At 39.2% G+C, this 18510-nt stretch overlaps 1 long non-coding RNA gene across 1 annotated transcript; it reads right to left on the minus strand.

Annotated features, from left to right (window-relative positions):
• Window positions 1–1592: 1592 nt before the first annotated feature.
• On the minus strand, window positions 1593–8089 carry LOC116467294 (uncharacterized). Its single transcript, XR_004247756.1, has 3 exons — window positions 7919–8089; window positions 6610–6665; window positions 1593–2098 (listed from the first exon to the last, which is right to left on the minus strand). It is a non-coding gene; the product is annotated as an uncharacterized LOC116467294 (long non-coding RNA).
• Between the last annotated feature and the right edge of the window lie 10421 nt (window positions 8090–18510).

Genomic DNA, 18510 nt, shown 5'->3' on the forward strand with positions numbered 1-18510 from the left:
TATTTTGAGTTCTGGGTACGTGTACAGGATGTGCAGGTTTGTTACATAGGTAAACATGTGCCATGGTGGTTTGCTGCACCCATCAACCCATCACATGGATATTAAGCCCAGCATGTATTAGCTATTTGTCCTAATGCTCCCCGTCCCCAACCACATCTGACAACAGGCCCCGGTGTGTGTTGTTCCCTTCCTTGTGTCCATGTGTTCTCATTGTTCAGCTCCCACTTACAAGTGAGAACATGCAGCGTTTGGTTTTCTATTTCTGCGTTAGTTTGCTGAGGATAATGGCTTCCAGCTTCATCTGTGTCCCTGCAAAGGACATGATCTATTTCCTTTTTATGGCTGCATAGGATTCCATGGTGTATATGTACCACATTTTCTTTATCCAGTGTATCACTGATGGGCATTTGGGTTGATTCCATGTCTTTGCTATCGTGAACAGTGCAGCAATGAACATACGCGTGCATGTATCTTTGTAATAAAATGATTTATATTCCTTTGGGTATATACCCAGTAATGGGATTGCTGGGTCAAATGGTATTTCTGGTTCTAGATCTTTGAGGAATCACCACACCATCTTCCACAATGGTTAAAGTAATTTACATTCCCACCAACGGCGTAAAAGCGTTCCTAAGATTTCCATTTTATGTTTGTCAAGTACTCTCCTTGGAGGAAGACTAAAGGCACACACTGTCCATAAGAACTGAACAATTAGTGCTGTTAAGTAAGTTGGGTTGAGATTGTGCAAGACAGGGAAATCGAAGAGGCAGTTGATGAAAGTTGTGAAAGGAAAATGGCAGAAGAAATCTTGCATGCCCATGATGCGGGCACTCAGCAGTGGAAATAGCAAAAAGAGGGACCCGTTCTACAGCGGAACTGCCTTTTTCAATAGTGCTATTGGGACCTGGGCTCATGTTCTTGCTGAGAAGAGCTACTAATATTAACTGGGAGTGAGGTGAGCCTTAAAGTCCTTGTCTGTGCAGCCCTGTGTTCTGTGCCCTTTCCAGATGGTTCAAGAAGTTTGTAGAACTTATTCATAATTTGTGTAGCAAAACAGCTGCATTTTGGGGCCTTGATAGTAATATCACAGAGTTGCGCTGGAGGAGAGTCAAAGACAGGGACATATGTGTCATCTGGGCTGCTTTGGAGATCTCAGGACTGTGACAGGACAGTGACACTGGCCCGCAACCACAGACCACCAGTGTGCACTTATAACCTGGGCTCAGACAGATATGCTGACTCCCAAGATGGCTGTGTATTGTGTTAATGGCACATAATTCAGCCCCTCACTGAAGCTCTCCTGGAAATCTAACCATGGACTGTATGTGCGCTCCGTCCTGGAACTCCCTGTCTGAAAGTGCAAAAATGCCTGTTTTGGTGTTTGTTCATTTGCGGTAGTCGGATGAGACTCTGTCCTCTGGGTCTCTGTTTCCTTCTTCGTGTCCTGTGTCTCCACACTGCTCCTCTTCAAGTGCCATCTGTGAGACTCAGGGTGATCCCCCGACATTTACGGTCCTTAGCAGTAGGGTTTTCCCTAGTGGTAAATGGGAGAGAATCCTGATTTCTAGTCACCAGGAAGCAGAAGTATGGCTGAGAGACACTGAAACTCAAGGTCAAGTCTTGCAGGAAAGGAATAGAATAGCAAGTTGAGCCCTGGCTGATTCAGAGTCCTTTATACTACTGAGATGTACACATTTTTTGGATTATATCACCTGAAAAAGCATGAGGTTTCCACCATGACATTGATTTTCTTGGACTTGAAACCCAGAATATTGAGAATGTGGCTGTTAACCAAAGCCTCCTGAACTGAAGGAGGTTTTTTCTTGTACAGTGTGTGAAAGCAGAGAGGAGCTGTTCATTGTAGCCTTTGAAGATCACCCCTTAATTTCCCCCTGTGTTCTTATTCTTTAACGATGTGCTTCACTCTTCTTTGGAGGGGAGTCTCCTCTGTGCTGTTTGAGATCAGTACTTCCTACTGCCTTTATGATGGCCTTAGAGAAGTTCTCCTGCTGGATCTAGATGGATCTCACATTATGAAAGGAGCCACAGAACCCTGTAGGAAGGCCAGGGCTCTATTTATTTACATTTGAGGTGGTGGCTGTGGAGGAGGAAGATTCAAAACACACAAAGTTATGTATGAATTATGACGTGATATGTTCAGCTTTTAGCTCTCTCCTGGGCAGCACTTCAAAGTTTGTTTCAATGGATTTTCTTCAGGGGGCCACACCAGCATCCTCCAAATGGGAGTCTGAGGATGCTTCCCATCTTACATCACTCACAGATCACTGCCAGAGCAACAAGAAACAAAAACCCTAACAATTTACAGTTCACCCTCTTTGATGTAAGGTGCAGTGGGGACACGAAGCCCAGGCCTCTGAGTAGGATGTAGTTGGATTGGCACAGAAAGCAAACTCTTCTTTCTTTCCTCAAGGAGAAGGAAAACTACACTAGCAAATTAAAAATATTAGCAAGCTGTACTCAGATACATTTAGCTTGATTTGGGTCAAGGTGGGGGAAGGGAAGAGTAAGGAATTCAAACAGCCTGTGCCAAGGATTTGCTGAACATGTTCTTTAAAAAAATGCTGATGGGCATTAAATTAAGTAACAACTGCAGATTACACAAGGGTAAACACTGCTGCTAATGTTTGACTAAAAGCTAACTGAGGGCTCTAAGTGACTCCAGTTAATTTATAGATCACTCCAGTAACAGCCCCAGGGGACTGGGGCTGCTGAAGGTGGGAGATTCGTTTTATAGCCAGAAGCCACGTTTTTAATTTTAGAAAAAGAAAACTAAAGCTGTAGGAACTGATTTAGAAACTTCAGAGGGAGAGAGAGAAAAAGAGAGGGAGAGAGGGGAGGGAGGAAAGAGAGAAAGAAAGAGAGAGAGAGGTGTAGGGGGAATGAATTGAATGTCTTTGCTGAGCTTGGGATAGAAAAGTGGCTAAGAAAAAAACAGAAAGAAACACATCCAACTTTAAATAACTCTTTCAGGAGGAGACAGCATGCTAGGATCAAGAGTTAACTATTCCTGTAGGGTAGGGGTCTTAAATTCAAGACTGTGCCAGGGGCTCCATCAACCCCAAATGAAAGAGTATAAACTGCCTCATGTTATCAAATAAAATTGATTTAATTTTGCAACATTTAGCTTCAAGTTAAAATTTAAATGTATGGTTGTACAGTAAATGATTTTAAAATTATAGTCCCTCCAGCATAACCTCTCTTGGCACAATTTTAAATGCTTTTTAAATGGGATGTGTAGTTTATTTAGTACATAGCAGTTGATGTCCTTAGATTGGGTTTTCATCATGTATTTTAGTTTACTGAGGCTAGGATGACCATAACTGCCTAACAATTCAATGGAACGGAATGGGCTACTTCAGTACTTTTTACTGCATTTTTCCATATAATATCTAAAAGTCACCCTGCAACACACACAGGCTATGTTTATGAAAGCAAGGCTTTAACTCTTGCATTTTACTAGGTTTGAATAATTTTCTTAAGAAGGCAAAAAATGTTTGCAAATTTGCACCATGATGTCAGCACGTCGTTGTGAAGGAGGTAGGACTGGCCTGTACTTCAGGGATGGAGTTCTGTCCATTTGGTGTTTGCAAACCTTGAGGATCCTCGTGGAAGCCCAGTAACTACAAAGACCCTTGTTTCTTCCCAAGTTTCTATCTCCTCTCAGGCAAGGGCAAACACATCTGCTTTGCTAGGCCAGTCTTTAGTTTAATCTTAGAGTCTCAATAACAAAAAGTGGTAAGGTCTGGATAACATAGTTATCCATTTCTGTGTTTGCCCAGATGAAACTTCAAAAATGCTAAAAATACCAGAGCGATTTCTCTTAATTGCCCTGGATTATCAGGCTGGAGAAATGGATTGGGCAGGTATGTTCTAGTCTATTAAATCTTGTGCTAACTTTACTGATACCAGCTCTTGGACTCTGGCAGCCTATTCTGCTTTTCAGCGTTCTCCAGGGATGCTCCTAGCGTGTTGGAAACCAAACTCCCTATCTGCAGAGACAGCCCTAACACCAAAACTTGTGCTTTGCTAGAGAAGCCAGAAGAGAAGAATAATGCTGTTGCATCCTCTCTGACTCAGTTGACTCACTTTATGACTTTTACTGTCAGATCCCAAACTTGATGGCTGACCTGACTGAGGTCACCAATCCCATAGGACTATTTTAAAACTTTGAAAATCACAAGGCATTTTCAGTTCTTGCCACTTATGAGTTTGTGCAAATATTCTGATGAGTGATCCTTGAAGATACATTGCCTCTAAATATGAAGGTGTGCCAAGCTGTGGCGAAACCGAAAAAAAAAAGTGGCACTTCAGAATGACCAGAATCAGTAGACATTGTTTATTACCCTTATCCTCCACGCTTGATATTAAAAACAAAGTCTAGGAACACCCAGGCCTGCCAGGTCAGTTTATTTGTGAACATTGAGGAATGTCTAAAGGGCATTAAGCTTTCACGTATGGAAATGCTTTCTAATTCAAATAACCCACTGTAATTTTTTTAAAAGTGACATGAATTGATGATTGTAGATACCGTCATAATGTATGACCAAATAACATGATTATAATGATGTGGCATTTCCTTTCCTTGTCTTTAACAAAACATACGGCTTTAGGTTACATTTATCTGGCTTTTGGTTCTTCTACTTTAACTTGAAAGATGAAATTTATGCAATTTCTCAAGATCCCAAATCACAAAGTTGGGTAATGGCAAATGGTATCCTAATAACAACAACAATGGCTGGATTTTATTGTGTAGCTATTCAGTGACTGCTCTAAACAACAACCCTAGAGGGCAGGTGCTATTGTTATTCCATTGCAAGTTTAGGAAGTGAGGCACAGAGTCAGGCATCCACAGTCACACAGCAGTTGATACAGGAGCGCAGATTCGGCCACACTGCCTGTTTTTATCTAGTTTTGGGCTCTGCCAGTGAGAGGAAATGTCACCACTCTTTATTTCCGGGATCAAAGTGCATATGCACACTGTATTAGCTCCACCGGACTCTGTAATCTAACTTATTTTGGCATGGTAGACCCTTCATGCTAGAGTGGAGGAAGAGGGACTGGATTTATTCTCCATTATGCCTGAAGAATCCATCTCCTCCTACAATTTAGAACACACATTTTGTTTTTTAAGAGTGGACTATTTTATTGAAAAACAATAGTAGCTACACTTAGTTTACTATCAATACATGTCAGAAATTTTTTGAAGTACTTTCCATTTCTTTTTCATTTTATTCTCACACTATGAAGTAGACAGTATTATCATCTCCATGTTATAGATGGGTATACTAAAACACAGATGAGTCATGTCACTTACTTCACATTGTCTAGTCAGAGGAACACAGAGATGGGCTCACGTCCGGGTAGCCAGGTCCCATGGTCCATGCTCTTAACGCTACACTACCTTTCCAATGAGTTGATAACTAGTCAGGTGATTTGAGGGTTAGCAATAAAATGATTTGGACTGAGTTCTATCACAGCTGATAGAATTGCAGAATTGGCCATTTTATCATTAACAAGAGCAGTGCTGCCCCCCGTTTCTGCCAGTGTCATCGCAGAACATTCCAGAAGAAAGGTCCTAGGAGGATCTACAGAGGCTTGTGTTGTTCTCCCAGCATCTCAGACTGTGTGGTATCCAACTCTTACTTCTCTTTTCTATACCTTGGTTCTCCTGCCTCAGAATAATAAGCCCAATAACAATAGCCTCTTTTTATTTGTGGTGTTTTCCAGTTTACAAAGCGATTTCTCACATTGGGTGATGTGAACCTCACTATGGTTCCATAGGGTGTATTCAATCTTCATTGTGTTGATAAGGAAACTGTAGTTCAGAAACACCCAAGGCCACAAAACTGTTCAAAACGGGCTGGACTTAAAACCTGGCTTTATAGCCAGATATGGTGGCTCATGCCTGTAATCCCAGCACTTTGGGAGGCCAAGGCGGGTGGATCATGAGGTCAGGAGATCGAGACCATCCTGGCTAACATGGTGAAACCCTGTCTCTACTAAAAATACAAAAAATTAGCTGGGCGTGGTGGCGGGCGCCTGTAGTTCCAGCTACTCAGGAGGCTGAGGCAGGAGAATGGCGTGAACCCGGGAGGTGGAGCTTGCAGTGACCCAAGATCGTGCCACTGCACTCCAGCCTGGGCCACAGAGCAAGACTCCATCTCAAAAAAACGAAACAAAACAAAACAAAAACAAACAAACAAAAACCCTGGCTTTATAATCTCCTATCCCCTATCCCTGTTCCCAAATCCTTCTGCAGTGAGAAATAACCTCTTGTAGCAGCCATTTCAGTGGGAGTCAAGGCACTTCACGAAACCGTCTCCTTGTTCCTTGGAACAAGTCTCTATGAAGTGGTCCAAGCAGCCACCAGAAGTGGCTGGAGACCACCCACATATGCTGCCCATGCTGCATTTTATGCCTGAATTAACTTGCCATGTAGACATCTTACTGTAGTGGTTGAGGATATTGGAACTACTTAGATGAAAGAACACCTAAGCCCCTGGTGGGCTTCTGTTAAACTGTGTAGGTCCATAGCACAGATAGGGCAGCAATGACAGTACTCTGTGCAGAGGAGAAAAGTATGCTTACAGTAAACGGGGCCTTGGCGTCCACCTCTCACAGATGGAGAGAAGTGTTGCTTTTTCCTAGAGAAAAGAAATGAACAAGACCTGTTGATAGTGAATGAGTTGGGTCCCCATGCTCCCCTTTCTGTACTATGCCCTTCAGGTGGGATGCTGGCACAGGGAGGATTAGATGTTTGGCCTACTTACTCATTCCAACTTATAGCTCACAAGGATAGAGCTTAGCTGGAGGCTGAATGCTGGAACCCCACCAGAGCATTTCAGAATAGCCTAGGCCATTTCCACAGGTCTGAATCTGTGACCTAGGGGCAGGCTCTTAGAACAACATATTCTCATATAATGTGACTGGCTGGCTTTAAGGTGTCCCTAAGAAAAGCTAACATCCCCTGCTCTAATCAGGCAGAAAGGAGTGAGAGGAGGAAGAGAGAGGAACCTGGAGAAAAAAAAATGCAATAAAGGCCTGTAAAAGGAAAACTCATAAAGCCCTTCTCTAAAGAGCCTTTAAGATGGAGTTTACCAGCAAGGTACTAGCAGACACATACGAGCAGGTTAACTTCCCTAAAATAAAGCAGGAGCCAGTAATAACAGGGTCGGGCAACAGAAAGCTACAGCTGGTAAGGAAGTCAGCAGCACCGCACCATTAGATACAGCAATTACTTTAGATACAGGGTGGGGTCCCAGCTCTGCAGCACACACTCTCAGGCTGGAGAAACAGGCTCTGCTTCTGGGAAAGCATTCTCTACCCTGGGGTACAGATCCCTGGAGCCTTAAGAAGGCATTGCAGAAAAATTAAACATTATCTCGTCTGAGTCCCCTAGGCTGGGTTAGAAGTTGCTTGCCTGATTATTGCGTGCAGCTGGAATGGTCTTGGTGTAGGGAGGGATCTGGGCTGAGGAGGATGGGCTGAGAGGGGAGAGGGGAGGGGGGACCCGCACGCACGCGCACTGTAGCAGAAGCTGCAACTTCGCCGGTTGCAGGGCTGTTGTGAGATAGGGTGCTTGCTACCGTGACTGGGGCCCCAACTTGCAGATCTGCTTTTCATCACTTACCCTCTCTTGGTGGTTTGGGCATGCACTTCTTTGGGGGAACAAACAAAATTTTAAAAGTTCCTGAGTTTGGCAGCAGCAGCCAATCACTTTCCTCCCTATTACCCTCCTCTCTTTTTTCTAAAGTAGTCAAATGCCAGCTTCTATTTCACTAGTTTCTATTTCTGTGAAAAACATTTCAGAACTGCTTTCCTCATCCTTCCCACTAAAAATCAAGCATCCCATCCCCCGCCCTCCTGTTCTGTGCAGGAAGGGTTGGCCCACACTCACCTGATGTGTTCCCTCCTCAGTCCTGGCCAGCACCAGGTGTTTGCTGCCATCAGATGATGTTCTGCCCTGGCAAGCACATGTTTTTAAATGACTCTGCAGTACCCAGGCTTAAAAAAACAAATGCACCCAGACGAAGTTCCAGCGCCCTATGGGGATACACTGAAATTCTCTGGCCTTGCTGAGCTGGGCTTTGGCTTCGAGTCTCCTCTCAGGCAGACCTGGATACGTCTTCATTCACGTGCCTATTTTAGTCATTGCAAAATCCTTTATAATAATTCCAAACGTGAAATGTGCACAGGAGGACTCTAGTTTGGAGCACAGGCTTTGGGGTCAGAACCTCAGCTTGAATTTTGATGCAATGTATCCGTATAGGTAAATCTTTTTCACCTCTGTGCCAACAGTTTTCCCATCTACGGCAGCAACACCTGTCGGTATAGGGTTCTTGTCAGAATTGAATGAGATAAATGTGATGTATTTAGCCAGTTCCTGGTACATAGACAAATATTAGTTCAATAAAGTTTTGCTAGTATTATCATTTCCTTGGTTTTTCCAAAAAGTAGCTAATCTGAGCACACATCTGTTTATAGGAGGAGGTCTGATGGCTGGGAGGACGGGAAGAAAGAACCCACGATGAAGCAAAGGTCACGTTTAACTCTGTCCTCACCATTCCTCTCCTGGGCCTGTCCTAAACTGGAAGCTAGGGGAGGATGGAGTGCTGGAATGCTGCAGAAGTCTCATGGGAGGGTGCCTGGTGTTCACCACATGTGTACACTGTTGCATGACCAGGTTGGCACTTTGCAGGTGGGAAATGATCAGAGAATGGTGGGGGATGCCTAAGAGGCATCACTGGAATCCTACGGTACCACAGACCAGAGCCTTCCCTTCCCTTCCTCTCCCACAGATGAAAATTTGAATGCTGGGGCTCAGTGGAACACCTGAAGGAAGCTGGTGAGGCAGATGTCCCACTATGCCTTCCAAGTGTCATGCAACCAGTTCATGCCTGACAGCATCTCTGCCGGTGGACTCTGTGAGTCAGCAAATCTACAGAGCAGAGAGCCACAAGTGGGGACAGATGTGATCAAATGCCATTTAAATCAGTGATTCTCAACCCAGGAGTTGTCATGGCACTGGCCTTGAGTGAGCTGGACCAAGGGTAGTGGTAGAATTCCCCATGAAGGACCAAGTGAGCAGATAGAAGTTTCTCCATTTTAACTTTTTCTGAGTCAATGTAAAAAACACCTAGTGCCTTTTTCTGTACATAGTGCTAAGCAATTTGCCGAGTAAGTAAACAATTAACGAGGGCATATTAACAGACTAAAAAAAAAAAAGAAAACCTGATGAAATAAATAAGGCAATTTCTTTGTGTAGCATACAATTCAGATATTTTGTGCTTGAGATAAAGTGGCCCTACCTGATCAGCTGCAGACTTTGGTGGATAGCAGAGTTGGTGTGCCTGTGGGTTTGGATTTAAGCCTACACAAATGTGCTTTTCTCCCACCTATTTTGAACCTTGCATGTCTCCAGGATAAGAATTAACATAAGCTATAAATATTCTTCCAGGACTAGTTATTAACCGTGAATGTTGAGAGGCCTTGACAAATATAAAATGTTATATATAGGCCCAAGAGTAGATCAGAGAGTTATCTATCTACTTCAAGTTGAGACTCAGAGTTTTCATTAAACTCTGCAGTCTCACAGTATTTCCAGTCATTTCAGGGCAGACGAAAGTTCCGTGGTATATCTTTTTAATGTGGCAGGCCTCGAGGGTGGATGGAGTTAGGCAATTTATCCCCTTTTATGCCCTATATTCACATACAACACTCCAGTGGGGTAACATAAAACCACAGATAGGTTTCTTTACAGTGGCATTTAAGGGAACTAGGAAAGCAGTCCAAATCCCGTGGAGAAAGCTGGGGAAAGAAGTATCAGAGGAGAAAGGGGACCTTAGCAGAAATGACAAAAGTGAAAAACCTTCCTAACTGCTTCAGACATGATGCTTAAAATTGAGTTTCTTTGGCAACTTATAATTTTCTGAAGCTGGTTCTCAGCCTCAGATCCTCCCCCAAGGTTTTTATGTTGTATTTTGACTCAGTAGGAGCGATCCAGTCCCAGACCTTCCGGCTCTCACCAGTACACCGCAGGCTCACGCCATCCAGCAATCAGATGACAGGAGGAGGAGAGGTTCAAAGAGGACTACTGTATTTCTCAGAAGGGGCTGGCTCATCTACCCTCCAGTGTATTACTCACACTGTAGATGCAGAAAACATGTCAAAGTATACTGGGGCTCTGCAAGGCATGCACCCACACACATGCACACATACGCACACACTTCCAAACTAAAAAGGAGAACTGAGCTCAAAAGGGGACAGTGTGCAACTGGTGCTCCATGTTGTAAGGACCCCCCTCCTGCGGGCGCGGCTACCCCAGCAGGCTTGTCCGGGCATGTCCGCCCAGTTGACACCAGGCCAAGTTTTATGGGAGGAATTGGCCTGTGTCTAAAGCTGGAGTTCAGCTTTGCTGACTATGGAGACTGATCTGTTGGTTGTCAGCAAAGAAAAGGTGGTTTCAAAAGAGCAGCAGAGGACTCTGTGCTAGTTGCTACTGGCCAGCTTTGACTCCGATTGGAAGCTTGAAAAACAAAAATGCTATGCAGAATATCTAGTGACAGAAATAAATCAGAGATTGCCAGGTCTGATCCAGTGAGAGGAAGGAGATTGACTTCAAAGGGGCACAGATAATTTCTCAGGGTGTCAGAAATATTCTGTCCTGATTGAGGTGGTGATTACTTGACTATATATGCTTGTAAAAATTTGTAGAACTGTGTGCCTGAAAAGGGTGAATTCTACTGTATGTAAATTATAACTCGATAAACCTGATTTTTAAAAACACTGTAGTTTTGGAGGCCATATAAAACCAAATAACATTTTGAGTCACTAATGCCTCTTTAAGAATATTTTTTGGATTGATTTTTTTTATTAGATTAAAAAAAATTCTTCATGGTAAATATTAGCCCTTTAAGAGCCAAGTGGAGGAGTGGAATCTGTATGTTTTAGAGTTGTTTGTGCTTTTTAGTTGGTCAGTTTACACACTTAATCTTTTATTTTACTTAGAAAAAGAAGTTATGCTTATGAAGCGTAAAAGCTGTAATTCCAAAAGTTGAATTGGTTTTGAGACCCCAAAGTCATGACTATGTAGAGAATTTCTAAATTCTTAAGGATAACCTATTTAGGAAAACCTAAGAAATCAACTGTTACAACTAATGCTTCATTATGATACCTGGATACAAAATATAAAAAATATCCATAATCAGATAATAATTGTAAAGAGGAAAAAGAGCTCTTTTACAATGGGGGAAAAACAAAGCAAAACAAGCAAGAATAAGAACAATAAAACCTGGAAACAAACTTGTTTGTTTATATAGGGCTTCTATCAATTTAGTTTTAAAACTTTCATTAATATGAAATCAGGCTTGAATAAATTGAGACATATTTTATATTATTGGATGATGTCACTTTTTCTCAAATTGATTGTTAGGTCCAATATGATTCTAATCAAAATCCCAATTGGAATATTTTTGAATGAAAATGTGACTGTAAGGTTTATCTAGAATAATTTGTGGATAAAAATAACCAACAAAGATTCATAAACAAATAAGGTAAACTGTACTTCAGATGTTAAAAACCTGTTATAAAGCTTTAATAACATGATATTGGTATACAACTAGACAGAGAGAATAGAGTCCCCAAACACACTCAAATACATATAAGAATTTAGTATTTGATGAAGACACTTCAAATTAGGGAAGGAAATGAAAGATTATGCCAGTGAATAGTGCTGGGGAAATTAATTCAGTTTTTAAGGGAAGGAGGAGACCCAAATCATATCCCTAAATAAATTCTGGATGAATTAAATAAATTTTAAAATATGAAAACACAAATGAGTAAAAGAAATTGTGATAAGTATCCATCAACTCTCAATGTATGGAAGCACTTTTTAAACAAAAAGGTGGAGGAAGAATCTATAAAAGAGAAGACAGAATGTTTTTACATAAAAATTATAAACATATACATCAAAACTCATGATAAAAAAGCATAAGGCAAAGAATAACTTGAAAAAAAGGCAAAATAGATGACAAAGGTTAACATCATTAATATGTGAAGAGCTTCCAAAGTCAATGATTAGAAGATAAATATCCTAAGCAGAAAAATTTTCAATATTCACAAAAAAGGAATTTGTACAAGCAGAAAAAAATTAGACAATAAATCATGAAAAAATTTCAGGCTCACTATTTATTTGAAAATAATTTTAAAAGACACAAATTTCTGTCCATGAAATTAGCAAATATTTTAAATTTCAAAAAACCTTGATAATTACATAGTTGGGTAAAAGTTCAAGATAAAGGAAAATCTCATCCACTGCTGGTGGTAGTATAACAATCTTTTAAATTTTCTGGTTAGAAATGTTGGCAATATGTATGTATTCAAAGACTTAAAGCTGTAAACAATATTTGACCTAATAATTCCTTCTTAAGGAATCTATCCTTACTTCGGATAGAGTTTTAGGAAATACAAGGATTTAGGTATAAGGATGTTTATTGCAGGATTACTTGTGACTGAAAAATTCTAAAAATAGGTTTAATTAATGACAGTTCATCTGTAGGCATGGAAAACCACATTCTCAGGAATATTTAAGGCTTTGGAAAAAATATAAAAGGTAACATGAAGTGAAAAATTTAAGAGGCAAAGTTACATGTACAATAGAGCTGTGGGTGGGCTTAGCTATATATGTACTTACGTACATATGTACACACACAGAAAAAAGACTGGAAGGATTTGCGTCAATGAAATGTTAATAGTGGTTCTTAGGGTGGTGGAATGATTAGTGGGTTTTTATTACCTTTACGTGGTACTTTTTCAAATTTTCTATAAAAAGATTGTATTAACTTTATGATCAGAAGTATAAACATTATTTTTGTAATTTTCTTTGCTATCAAGGGCTCCCTCTGCTGCTCACCTAAAAAATTATGAAGAGTTGGCTTCCTACTTCTCATTCCTGATTTTCCTCATCTCCTAATAGCCTCTGTTCTTATCTTGTGACCACTTTCCACTTATTTACCTTAGAAGCAGACTCTTCTAATTTGAATATTTGCAATGATATGTCTAGTTCTAGACTTTTGTTTTTAATTGAGATGTAACTCACATACACTAGTCATCCGTTTAAAGGATACAATTCAGTGGCTTTTAAGTATATTCACAGAGTTGTGCAAATGTCACCATGATCTAATTCCAGAATATTTCTGTCACCCCCAATAGAAAACTTATGCTCATTATCAGTAACCCTTGATTACTTCTTTCCGCTATCCTTGGTAACCACTAAAATACTCTTAGTATTTATAGTGTTGGGTCTAAGAAAATGATACCCCACACAATGGTGCTTTGGCATACTGAGCACTTTGAATTAAATGAAGTTGGAGTACCTTAGAAGCTGCCTCAGAACCCAAAACGTTTTAACCCTCTTTTGTTTCTTCTCCCCTGACTCCAAGAGCAAGGAGGGACTCTGTCTGGAATTTCCTTATCTAACTAAGAAAACCTCTCAAAAGAAATGCAATTGTCTGAAGATTCACTCTACAGGAATCTCATGAAATAATCCAGAAAGATTACCCACCTGAGAAAAGAAGAGACTATAAAAGTCATCACTACATGCAGTTAGACTTTTCATCTATTCTTTTGAGGGCAGGTTGGAGAGATTACCTAGGAGACTTTTTCTACATACTAAGACAACCTTTGTTCAAAGGCAGTTCCACCCCTCTCCTTCCCTTAACTTGCCAGTCCCATTCAGTTTCCTAAGATAATTATTTACAAAATAATATTTGCCTCCTGGGTCCATTCATTTCCTCTGAAAATCACTTACTACCCCTCTAAAATTGGTTACAGCTCCCTACTTTTCTCTCCTCTACGAGGAGGACATTTAAACCTCAACCATATGGCCCTTTTTTGAGTCTCATATTTTGTATGGATCCCATGATTATGCATATTAATTAATGTGTAAGCTTTTTCTCATGTTAATCTCTCTATTATCACTTTATTTCAGTGAACCTTCAGAAAGGGCAGAAAGGAAGTTTACCTCTGCCTCTACAATGGATTTGCCTACTTTAGACATGTTTTCAAGATTTATCCATGTCATGGCATGTACCAGAACTTCATTTCTTTTATGATTGAATAATATTACATGGTTTTAATATACTATATTTTGTTTATCTGTTCATCAATTAATAAATCTTTGGGTTGTTTTCACTTTTAGGCTATAATAATTAATGCTGTTAGGAATATTTATGTGTAAGTTTTTGTTATATGTTTTTAATTCTCCTGGGTAGATACTTGGGATAAAATTGCTGAATTAGATTGTAACTTTATGTTTAGAAACTGCCCAACTGTTTTCCAAAGTAACTATCGTTTTTATATTTCACCGGCATTGTATGACAGTTTCGGTCTTTCTTTATTTAAACTAATACTTAATTATCGCCTTTTATTGTAGCTATCCTAGTAGATATGAAGTGTTATCTCATTATGGTTTTGATTTGCATTCTCTAATGACTAATAATATCAAGCATCTTTTCATGTGTATACAAGATATTTGTATATCTTCTTTAGAGAGATGTCTATTCAAATCCTGTGCCTATGTTTTAATTGGATAATTTATGTTTTTACTGTTGAGTTGCAATAGTTTTTAAATATATTCTAGATCCTAGACCTTTAACAGTATATGATTTGTAAATATTTTCTCCTGTTCTGTGGGTTGGCTTTTCACTTCTTTATATTATCTTTTGAAGTACAAGTTTTTTATTTTGATAAAGTCCAGTTTATCTATTTTTTTCTTTTTGTGCTTGTCTTTTAGTGTCGTGTCTAACAAAACATTGCCTAAATCTGAGGTCACAAATTTTACAGCTGTGGTTTCTTCTAAGAGTTTTATGCTTTTAGCTTTCACATTTAGGTCTTTGATACATTTTGTGTTAATTTTTGTATAGGGTAAAAGATAGGAATCCAATTTCATTCTTTGGTATGTGTATATGTGTATATCCCATTTTTGCAGCACCATTTGTTTAAAAAACTATTGTTTCCCCTTTGAACTGTTTGGACATTCTTGTCAAAAATCAGTTGACCATAAATGTATGAGTTTATTTCCAGACTCTCAATCCTATTCCATTGATAAATATGACTATCCTATGCCACTACTATACAATCTTTATTGCTGTAGCTTTGTGCTGTAGATATCAAAATCAGTAAGTGTTAGTTCTTTAACTTTGGGTTTTTTTTCAGATTATTTTTGTTATTCTGGACCCCTTGCATTTCCACATGAGGTTCAGTATTAGCTTATAAATTTATACAAAAAAGGCAGCTGGAATTTTGATGGAGACAGTGCAAAAACTCTAGATGAATTCAAGAAGTTTGTTACCTTAACAATATTAAGTGTTCCAATCCATGAACACAAGATGTATTTCCAGTTATTTAAGTCTTCTTTAGTTTCTTTCAATAATATTTTATAGTTTTTAGCATACTAGTCTTGGAATTATTTTATTAAATTTATTCCTAATTATTTTATTCTTCTTAATGCTATTATAAATGAAATTATTTTAATTTTATTTACTGATTGTTCATTGCTGGTGTATGAAAATACAATTGAGTATTCTATATTTCTCCTGTATCCTTTAACCTTGCTAAACTGGCTTATTAGACTTTCATGAATTCCTTAAAATTTTCTATATAATGCCATTGGCAAACAGATAGATTTACTTCTTCCTCTTCAATTTGGCTGCCTTTATTTTTCTTCACTAATTGCTGTGGCTAGAGACTCCAATACAATGTTGAATAGAAGAGGCTAGAAAGAACATTCATTTCCTGGTCTTAGTGGGAAAGATTCCAGGATTTCAGCATTAAGCATGATATTAGGTGTGCATTTTACTCTTATGTTGTTTACCAAGTAGAGGAAGTTCCTTTTCATCCCATTTATTGAGTGTTTCATCATGAAATCATTTTTATTATAGATTCAGACAAATTATTTTTCTGCATCTTTTGAGATGATTCTGTAATTTTAGTCTTTCTTTATTAACATGGTATATAACATAGAAAAATTTTGGTATATCAAACCAACCTTGCATTCCATTGATAAATTCCATTTGATCATTTGGTACAGTTCTTTTTAAAATGTTGCACGCTGAATTAAGTGTTCTAGTATTTTTTGAGGTTTTTTTGGAATTTATATTTATAAGGGATATTGTTCTGGAAGTATCCTTTCTTGGGATATTTTTGTCTGGGTTTGATATCAGAGCAACACTGATCTTATAGAATAAGATGGGAAATAGTCCCCCCTCTTCTATTTTTGAAAGAGTTTGCAAAAGATTGGACTTACTTGTTTTTGAAACATTTGGTAGAATTTGCCAGTGAGTACATCTGGTTATAGGCGTTTCTTTGTGGGAAGTTTTTTGATTATGAATTCAATTTCTGTATTTGTTATAGGTTTATTTAGAGTCTGGCAGTTTGTTTATAATGTGCCTCAAAGAGAATTTTTTGGGGGTTGAATCTAATTAGGGACCTTTGAGTTTCCTGAATCTGGGTGTTTATATCTGTCCTAAGACTTGGGAAGTTTTCAGCTGTTATTTAATTAAATAGGTTTTCTGTGCCTATCTTCATCTCTTCTCCCTCTGGCATTGTTATAATGTGAATATTTGTTGGCTTAATGATATCCCGTAGATCTCATAGGATTTCTTCGTTCTTTTTATTCTTATTTGTCTTACCACTGAGTTATTTCAAAAGAACTATCTTAAAGTTCAGAAATTCTTTATTCTGTTTGATTTAATCTGTTGTTGAAACTCTCAGTTGTATTTTTATTTCATTCAATGTATTCATCAGTGTCAAGATTTTCATTTGGTTCTTCTCATGATATCAATCTCTGTTGTTTTCCTAATTTCATTGAATTGTATTGAATATTGGCTGTATTCAATATTCATTGAATATTGGTTGTATTCTCTTGTATTTCACTGAGTTTTCTTAAGATCATTATTTTAAATTCCCTTTCTGGAATTTTGTTCTTTTCTTTGGATTCTGTTACTGGAGAGTTATTTTGCTCCTTTAGACATGTCATGTTTTCTTACTTTTTCTGTGTGTGTGTGTGTGTGTGTGTGTGTGTGTGTGTTCCTTTGTTGATACCTGTGCATACTTGTGGAACAGTCATCTTTTCAAATTTGGTGGAGTAGTTTTCAGAGGGAGAGACTGTTTCCTGCACATGAGTCATAGGATGTTGTTTAAGTATGGTATGTTGGCTTCGGTTTTAGATGGACTCAGTAGCATGGTCTCTGCATTTTATTCAGCTGCAATCCTCATTTATAGTGTCTACAATTGTGTCAGTGGCCTAGGCTGTTGGTTTGTGATGGCAGTGGTATGGTTTTGCTGGGCGAGGTGGGGTGGGGGTAGGGGTTGCAGGGTTGGCTGGCAGACCAAGTGTGTAGGTATATCAGATTGTCCAGCTGTGTGTCATCTTCCATACTGTGCAAGTCCACCTATTCCCTTGTGGGTGGGGTGCTCTATGTGTTTGAACACCAAAATCTTAGCCATTCCACACAGCAATAGGCTCCAAGCAGCTAGGGTAGTGGTGATGCAGCCACTCAAGTGAGCATACTGGAATGATGGCATGACTTCAGGGGTACAGAAATATAGTGGCTACTGGATCCCAGGGCAGGACTTACTCTAGTAGTGAGTCCAGTTTCAAGATGGCACTGTGTCATACAGCTTTGGTATGGGGAGTGGGGTGTGTGTGTGTGCACAAAATGGGCTCCTGTTTTGAGGCAATGCAGTTACATGAACTCTAGGCAACTCTACTAACTGGTTTAGGACATGTGAGGACTATCTACCTCTCCTGTAGCAGAGAACACAGGCATCTGCAGCAGTGATGAGGACTGCTGGGCAGTTGTAGCTTACCCTTTCCCCATAAGAAGTTCATCCTGGCTTTGAGCTGATCTCAACAGGGAAAACAGTATGGCTGAGATAGAGTTCTTCACTCTCCTGTCTATGGTGCTATCCTGGGTTTCTGTGCTCCACAAGGATTTTGCAATTTTCCTGGTGCTCTCCAGTGTACGTCCTCATTCATGCTAGTGAAAATATAGTTGTTTATTTATTGTTTTGGTCCCTTTTTGCTAGGGAAGATGAATACCAGGCAAGTCTAGACAGCTATCTTGCTGACATGCCAGTCCACAAGTTTTTTCAGTTGTCTTAATTTGTAACAATCTTGTTCAGATTAAAATAAACTAAATTTCAATAATATATAAAAATTTTGCATTTGTATAGCTCTATTTCCTTCTGCCTCCTTTGTGCTATTATTTACTAAATTTACTTTAGTCTGAAGGATTATCTTTAGTATTTCTTGTAGAGCAGTCTGCTGGTGATATATCCTTTCAGTTGTTTATTAGAAATATCTTAACTTCACTTTCCTTAGTTTTTTTTACTATATTTAAAATTTCAGCAGCAAAATTTTGTGCTGTTACTGTAATACAAGTTAGATTTATATATCTTACACTTACATCACAGATTCATAATTATTGC

The sequence above is a fragment of the Hylobates moloch genome, unplaced genomic scaffold, assembly GCF_009828535.3.
Source record: "Hylobates moloch isolate HMO894 unplaced genomic scaffold, HMol_V3 SCAFFOLD_4, whole genome shotgun sequence".
In the NCBI taxonomy this organism is placed as follows: domain Eukaryota; kingdom Metazoa; phylum Chordata; class Mammalia; order Primates; family Hylobatidae; genus Hylobates; species Hylobates moloch.